We start from the raw sequence: 7,681 nt of genomic DNA, 5'->3' as shown, positions 1-7,681 counted from the left end.
GCTCAAAATCTCCTTCCAATCTATTACACCAGCTGAAACCTCCATCGGTTATTTCGATTTCCTTCATCAAAGATTCAGTTTATTTTATTTGTAAGATCAACAGTTGCTTCTGAGGTTAAAGTAACAGGTTTAATCTTTCTGTTTAATGTTTTCATAATCATCTGTAAAGATATTTATGATTTTCATTACAATCGGTTTCATCTCTGTATCATCTTTTCAAATATTCATCATTATTCATGATTTTCTTTATCTAAGATCTTCATAACCGATTTATGATGTCAATGTTAAATCCTTGTTTACTAATTCATTATCTTCAATTATCTTATGTTTGTATCTATGTATTATTTTATTTTTCATTAGATTTAGGTTAAAGATTTTGATGTTTAGAAAATTTCTTGATATCAGATCCCGGTAACTGTAGCATTTCTGAACCAGAGAAGATTCCGTACATTTTTTTGTAACAGAATGTAAACGATTTGTAATTTAAAAGAAATTATGTATAATTTATTGAACATGACACATTTGAACCAAAGAAGATTCCGTACAATGTCATTGTAACAAAATGTAAATAATGTGTATTGTTCAAACAATTATATGTACTTTATTGCGCTTTACACATTTGAACCAGTGAAGATTCCGTACAATTTTATTGTAACAGAAGGTAAACAATGTGTAATGTTCCAAAAATTATATTAATTTATTTCACTTTACATATATTTTTGTCACATAACAGTAGCCTTGTCATTCAAACTAAAGTTCTTTTGTCTCCAACACATGATGAAATTTATCAAACAGTACATATACTTGATAACATTTTTTATTGTAGTTTTTCATAAATGATACGTACTGTTGACAATTATTTACATTTTTGTTTTGTAGTTTAGCTATTACTAATGGAAATTCTTATGTAAATCATCCAACGTAGGGAAGAAGATAAAACTAAAGCATTTCGATTCGCCCTTCAACAATATAGTATAAACACAAACACGATTTCAAGTTTGTCAAGAATGATTTAGAGCGTGTAACTATCGTTCTTAAATAGTTGAGAAGATACTGCAGTGTACCTGTGTAAAAAAATATTAAGTTCTGGTATAAATAATGTGAACCATTGGATAAAATACGTTGTATACATGACAAATGATGGTTTTCTCGTCATAAATAACATATAATTTACGAACTTGTTTCATAATTTGTATTTGATGTGTGGTTATGTATGAGTAAAAACGAAAACAAATGTTGCTATAATGCTCATAAATAGTACATAATTTATGAACATGTTTCATAATTTGTAAGGGATGTTTGGTTATGTATAAGTAAAAACGAAAATTAAATGAGAGAAAGTGATTTTTACGTTATGTATATTAACCCCCAAATCATGCTAAATTGATCTTAGAAAATATACTCTTTCCAAATCTGAAAGTTAAGTGAGAGAAAGTGATATACGTTATGTATATTAACCCCAAATCACGCTAAATTGATCCCAGAAAAATATACTATTTCTAAATCTGAAAGTAAAGTGACAGAAAGTGATATATATTAACCCCCAAATCATGCTAAATTGATCCAAGAAAAATACACTCTTTCCAAATCTAAAAGTCAAGTGAGAGAAAGTGATATATACATATTGTATATTAACCCCCAAACCACACGCTAAATTGATCCTAGAAAAATTCGATCCTTGATCTGATTCGGGAAGAGGTTGTTTTGATTTGGTTTCCAAATCTGAAAGGATGAGAGAGAATCTGATTTGAAAAATATTCCTTATTCCTATTTAATACCCTAAATCACGCTTGAAACATGCCGTTTCAAAATCGGTCCGACCCCAATTAAAAAAGTAGGGGGAAATCTGAACGACGGTTTTTTTTTTTATATAGTAAGGGTTATTAGGTCTCAAGTGCAAAAGGACTAAAAACCCATTTTTTGGGAAAATTGGACTCTAAACCTTTTTTAAACATTATTTTGGGTCTTATACTCATGGACCCTTTTCTTTATTCTCCAAAGCCGCGGCCTTTAATATTAAGTGGAAGGGTTGTTTAATCCACAATTTTTCTAAAATATTATTTTGAGAAGTGACCAATACGCGGACAACCGTTTTTCTTATATGGACAACTATTTTCGGACCTGATGCGAGTCAACTATGCTTGACTTAGTTGACTTTGATTTAATAAGGAGACAACTCCATAAATTCTTAAATACTAATAGTTAGTAAGTTATGGACTACTAACAAAGATAATAGTTAAAGATTGAAAACCTAAATTGTCTTCTTCTTCATCTTATTCATCTTCCTTCATCTTAGTCTTATTCTTCTTTCTTCACTTCTACTAAAAGTAAACTGTAGTTTCTATCACTTTTCTTTTTTTTATCAAACCTTAGATGGATGAAGAAGACAAAACCCCTCAATCTCCACCTGAAGAAGTTTATCCGGGCGCATCTATAATAGGTATTAATGGCATTGATGAGGTAAAACATAACATAACTTGCAACGAAAATCTTGCAAAATCGGAAAACTTGCCAGATTTTCGTAGCAACTTAGCTTCTGTTATGCTATATTTTCGCAGAAAACCGACGAAAATATTGCATTACAGAAGCTAAGTTGCGACGGAAATCTAGCAAGTTTTCTGATTATGTCAGATTTTCGTCGCAAGTGATGTTCTGTTATGTCATATTTTCGTTGGTTTTCTACGAAAATATGGCATAATAGAAGCTAAGTCGCTACGAAAATCTGGCAAGTTGTCCGATTTTGCCTTAAATGCAACTAATTTGCTTTCTGACTTTTGTTTTTCGGTCAATATCTTTTTCGATTTTTGTATTTGTTCAAGTATGTTACGGTTGCTACTTAAATTTACAACGTTTTAAACTTTTCTTATATTTCGGACTTGAACAACTTATTTTGGAGAAAATGATAACAATATGAGTAATTGTAATTGAAGGGACATCGGTGAATAAGAAGTTTGAATTAAATACAAGTCAAGTCATAAACATAAACCACACATAAAATAAAGGTTTTCAGTAACAACGTAATATCACCGTAAAGTAGGTAACGTAATCCAAACAGAAAGTTAAATATCGTGACTTGAAAAACTGAAACACATATTACTCTTCGTCGTCTTCCTCAGAACCCGAATTACCAGATTCATCTTCCTCTTCACCATCTTCTTCAGAGTCGGAACCAACAGATTTAACTTATTTTGGAGAAAATGAATCTGGTAATTCGGGTTCTGAGGACTTGAAAAACTGAAACACAGCTTATTTTGGAGAAAATGATAACAATATGAATAATTGTAATTGAAGGGACATGGGTGAATAAGAAGTTTGAATTAAATACAAGTCAAGTCATAAACATAAACCACACATAAAATAAAGGTTTTCGGTAACAACGTAATATCACCGTAAAGTAGGTAACGTAATCCAAACAGAAAGTAAATATCGTGACTTGAAAAACTGAAACACATAGCACTCTTCGTCGTCTTCCTCAGAACCCGAATTACCAGATTCATCTTCCTCTTCATCATCTTCTTCTGAGTCGGAACCAACGGATCCAACTTCGTCTTCCACATCTTCTCTGATTTTTTCTGCCATCAGAACCATCTTCTTCTTCATAGTTGGATTGATAGGAGCGTCATCCCCTCCGCCACATGTTCTAAGTATAGAAGCAAATTTTTTGACACGTGCTTTCTATAAAACAAAGAAGATGTCAATATTTGTAGTAGGCAAGTAAATAAATAAATAATAGTAAAATTCAAACCTTTACCATGTCTATGTGATAAAAAGTTTAGTGGGAGTTGTAAACTACCCTCTAATTTATTGAAATGGAGTGAAAATCAGTAAAAAGAAGTGATAATCAGTAAAAATGAAGTGAAAATCAATAAAAACTACCCTGTAATTAACTACAGATTTCGAGAATTTCTCCCGAAATTAGCTACAGATTTCGGAAGTTTCTCCCGAAATCTGTAAAATCCACTTGATTCGGAAGTGCTACTTCACTACAACTGTTTTGGAGGTTCGAAGCCCACGAACAGTAGTAGTTCGTGGGCTTCGAGCAGATCTACTTCTTTAAAAAAAAACAATGGTTTTGAAAATTTTGATTCCAGGTTTACTAATTTAAGGGGTTTTAGAGTTTTAGGGTCCTAAGTTTTGTCTTTTGGAAGATTCTACAACAACTCCCCTGCCTTTGTTTGATGCCATAACCACCAATGCTTCTCCAAGGAAGTTCTCTCTTTAGAAATTTGGGTGATGATGAAGAGCAAGTAATAGAAGAGGTGAAGACTAAGCTAACCTACGGTTTATGGAAAAAGAGGGAGGTCATCGAATAATACATCTGATTCTTAGAGGACTTGAGTGAAAATAATAGAGAGTTGTCCCCTTAGAAACTGATGCCATATAAAAAAATTAATTTTTTTTTGGGTTGTCCACATAAGATTGTTGTCCATATAAGAAAAATAGGTGTCCGCGTATTATCTACCACCAGTCACCACCTTGAATTTGTTTGGGTTATTTTCCAAATAGCCTCTAACTTTGTGACCAGCTTCCTGCCTAGCCCCTAACTTTATAAAAAATTCTCAGATGACCCTTTTTTCAGTTACCGTTAGAACACCGTTAACCAGTCATCTTTTCTCTCTCCTCCATCTCATCACCTCTCTCTGCCACCTCATCTTCTCGCCACCTCATCGTCTTCACCGGCGAAGGTCGTCCGGCGGCCAATTTTCCGGCCGGCGACCTTCAAACATAAAAAAAGATATATTTTTTTTTATCTCTCCTCTATCTCTAAATTTTTTTTTTTAAGAAAAAACCCTCACCTCACTCTCTAGATCTGGCGAACCATTGAAGTAGCACAGGATGGGACTTGATGGAACAAATCGACGGTTTCCTAAACCCTTCATAAAACCCCTTCCCCTTCCTATATAACAACAGAGTAAGTAGTGGTACAAACTATAGAGACTAAGGAGAGAAAAAAAACCTACAAATGGGGTCATGGTTCATCTCACCATCTTAGGATCAAATTCTTGATCTCCACAGATTTACTCGTGAACAAGCAGAAGTTACTTCTCAACGGGTGGAGGTTGTAGCAGAAAATACGAATCATCATCATCATCATCAGGTTTCTGTATCAACTCAAGTCGATTTCATAGACTTATTAAGTAAATTAAATTCCTTCCTCTTACTGATTTATTTCTTTCTTTTTAGAAATAAAGAGATAATATTAACTACTATGAAAGATCTATTAATTACAGATGACAGTGATGATGATGATGTCATAGAGGTTATCAATCCTAAACTAGATACTCTGAGTCAAACCAACAACAACAATAACAACAAAGGGCCGCGATCTGGAAATGGTGTTGCTGGTTCGAGGCATCTTCCCATGGCAATGGAGGAGGAGGTCGTGTCTCTAGAACATTGAAAAAAGCTTCAATTAGGGCTAAAGGAAGAGAAGAAGATGATTCAGATAAGAGTACTAGTAAAAGGGGAACTAAAGAAAATAATGTTTGTATTGTCGGTGGAGAGATCGGTGTGAAAGAAACAAAGATTTTGCATATAGAAAAGGTGGGAACTGGAGATGGAAAAGGTGGGAGTTGGAATAAGTTGTTGAAATCTATCAAAGAAAAATTAATGGAGGAGGATGATTGAAGGAGTTGAAGGAGATGTCCTTCGACCAAGATGGCAATGCGAGCAATATGTCGGCTAGGACAATTGATGAAGAAGATCATCAAGTCTGATTGATTTAGGGGTTGTAGTGTTTAGCTAAAAACCAACTACGATCGTCGAATTACGAAGTAATTCGCGGCTAACTTCGATCAGATCCTACATCGGGTTACACATAAGAATGGGTATTTAATCGGATGATATGACTAGTGGGAGTGTGATATAACATTGGGAATGTCCCATAAACATATCTCACATGCCTAAATAGAATTTGGGCAAAAGATAGCAAAAAGGCAAATAAGGGTTTTGGGCCTAGGCCGGTTCGGGTACTTTCGGGATTCGGATTGGGCTGAATTTTGAAGGGTGAGTTTCTGACATACCCAGTAGTATGCACACAAAATTTCGTGGTGTTTGGATACCTCCTCCTTAGGGAATTGAGAAAATATCATTAATTGCTATTTTCGACTATTTCCCTAAATTTTATTCTAAAGGGTGTTTTAGGAAACCTTTGAGGAGGTGTATTCTCATTAGGGTTCTATATAAACACTCTTAGGACAGAGAATAAGGTGTGGAATTTCTCTCTAAGCTTTCTTACTCTACCACATCAAGTAGAGAGGAGAAAGTGAGCTAATTCCCAAGCTATCTTCTAGTCAAGCAAGAAGAAGGTCTTCTTATTATCAAATCACCATTGGAGTGCTAGCGAGCTTTCAAGGAGGGAGATTAAATACACCGTTCGGTGTCCCAAGTAGAGGAGCTACGTTTGAAGCTCTTGGTCTTCTTTAATCTATTCAACTAGCTCGAGGGAAATAGCGATTAAGGTAATCTACTATCTTCCTATTAGTTAATTACTAGTTTTGCATGATGATCTTGGGGATACTAGTGTTAGACATTAGATGTCGTTATCCGCTATAAAGACTAGTATAAGGGTATAATTCCCTTCAATGATGTGTGTGTGAATTGTAAAACAACTATGGCTGGAAGAAAATGAAAGGAGAAACTAGATCTGGTGAACCAGATCTATAGAGAGAGGTGAGGTTTTTTTTAGAGATAGAGAGAGGAGAGAGAAAAAAATATATTTTTTTATGTTTGAAGGTCGCCGGCCGGAAAATTGGTCGGCCGGCGACCTTCGCCACTGAAGACGATGAGGTGGCGAGAAAATGAGGTAGTAGAGAGGTGATGAGATGTAGGAGAGAGAAAAGATGACTGGTTAGCGGTGTTCTAACGGTAACTGAAAAAAGGGGCCATCTAAAACATTTTTATAAAGTTTGGGGCTAGGCAGGAAGCTGGTCACAAAGTTAGGGGCTATTTAGGAAATAACCCAATTTGTTTTAACAAGTTAATTTTTTTTTTGTGATGAAAGGATCTAACATTAAATAAACCATCTCATACAAGGTTTCTAAGGAAAAGCAAAAATAAAAGAGGGTACAATGTTCCAAATTTTCTTTTGACCACATCTACGACCCCATTTTGCGAGCGCATCCGCCTGAGCATTGCATGCTCTAGGAACATAGGTGAAGATAATGCCTGAGAAGTTAACTCTAAGATCCATAATCTGTTGTATGATGCTTTTGGCATCGCCTGGGCCCCGATCACACGCTAGTCTCCATGTGACCGCTCGACTAGGGACAAAAGTTTTTGTCCTTTTAGAGACGCGAGTAACCCGCCGCCTGGAGCCAACTCGGGTAGGCCCTGAGTTACTTGTTCATGGGTCAGGTAGGTTTTTTTTTTGAAACAAGATTTTCTTAGATCTAGGTTTTAAGGGTTTTCCCTTCACTTCAACAAAAACTAGCTTCAATCCTCCATTGCAAGCAAAGTTTCTCTCTCTATCATTATTTTTTCATCTCTTTCTCTCTCTAGCTCTCTAAGTAAGTTCGACCTTGTTTTTTTATCTCTCTCTCTCTCTCTCTCTCTCTCTCTTGTCTCTATACTCTAATTGTTTCTACATCTTGTTCTTATTTCTTTCTTTAAGTAAGTTTTAACTTCTAACTGGATAACATTAGTTGATTTATTTTATAGTTTTGAATTTCTAATGTACAAA

This window comes from Eschscholzia californica, unplaced genomic scaffold, assembly GCF_041429995.1.
Source record: "Eschscholzia californica isolate CP2 unplaced genomic scaffold, dmEscCali1.0.p SCAF_1, whole genome shotgun sequence".
In the NCBI taxonomy this organism is placed as follows: domain Eukaryota; kingdom Viridiplantae; phylum Streptophyta; class Magnoliopsida; order Ranunculales; family Papaveraceae; genus Eschscholzia; species Eschscholzia californica.
This window is presented reverse-complemented; position numbering follows the sequence as displayed.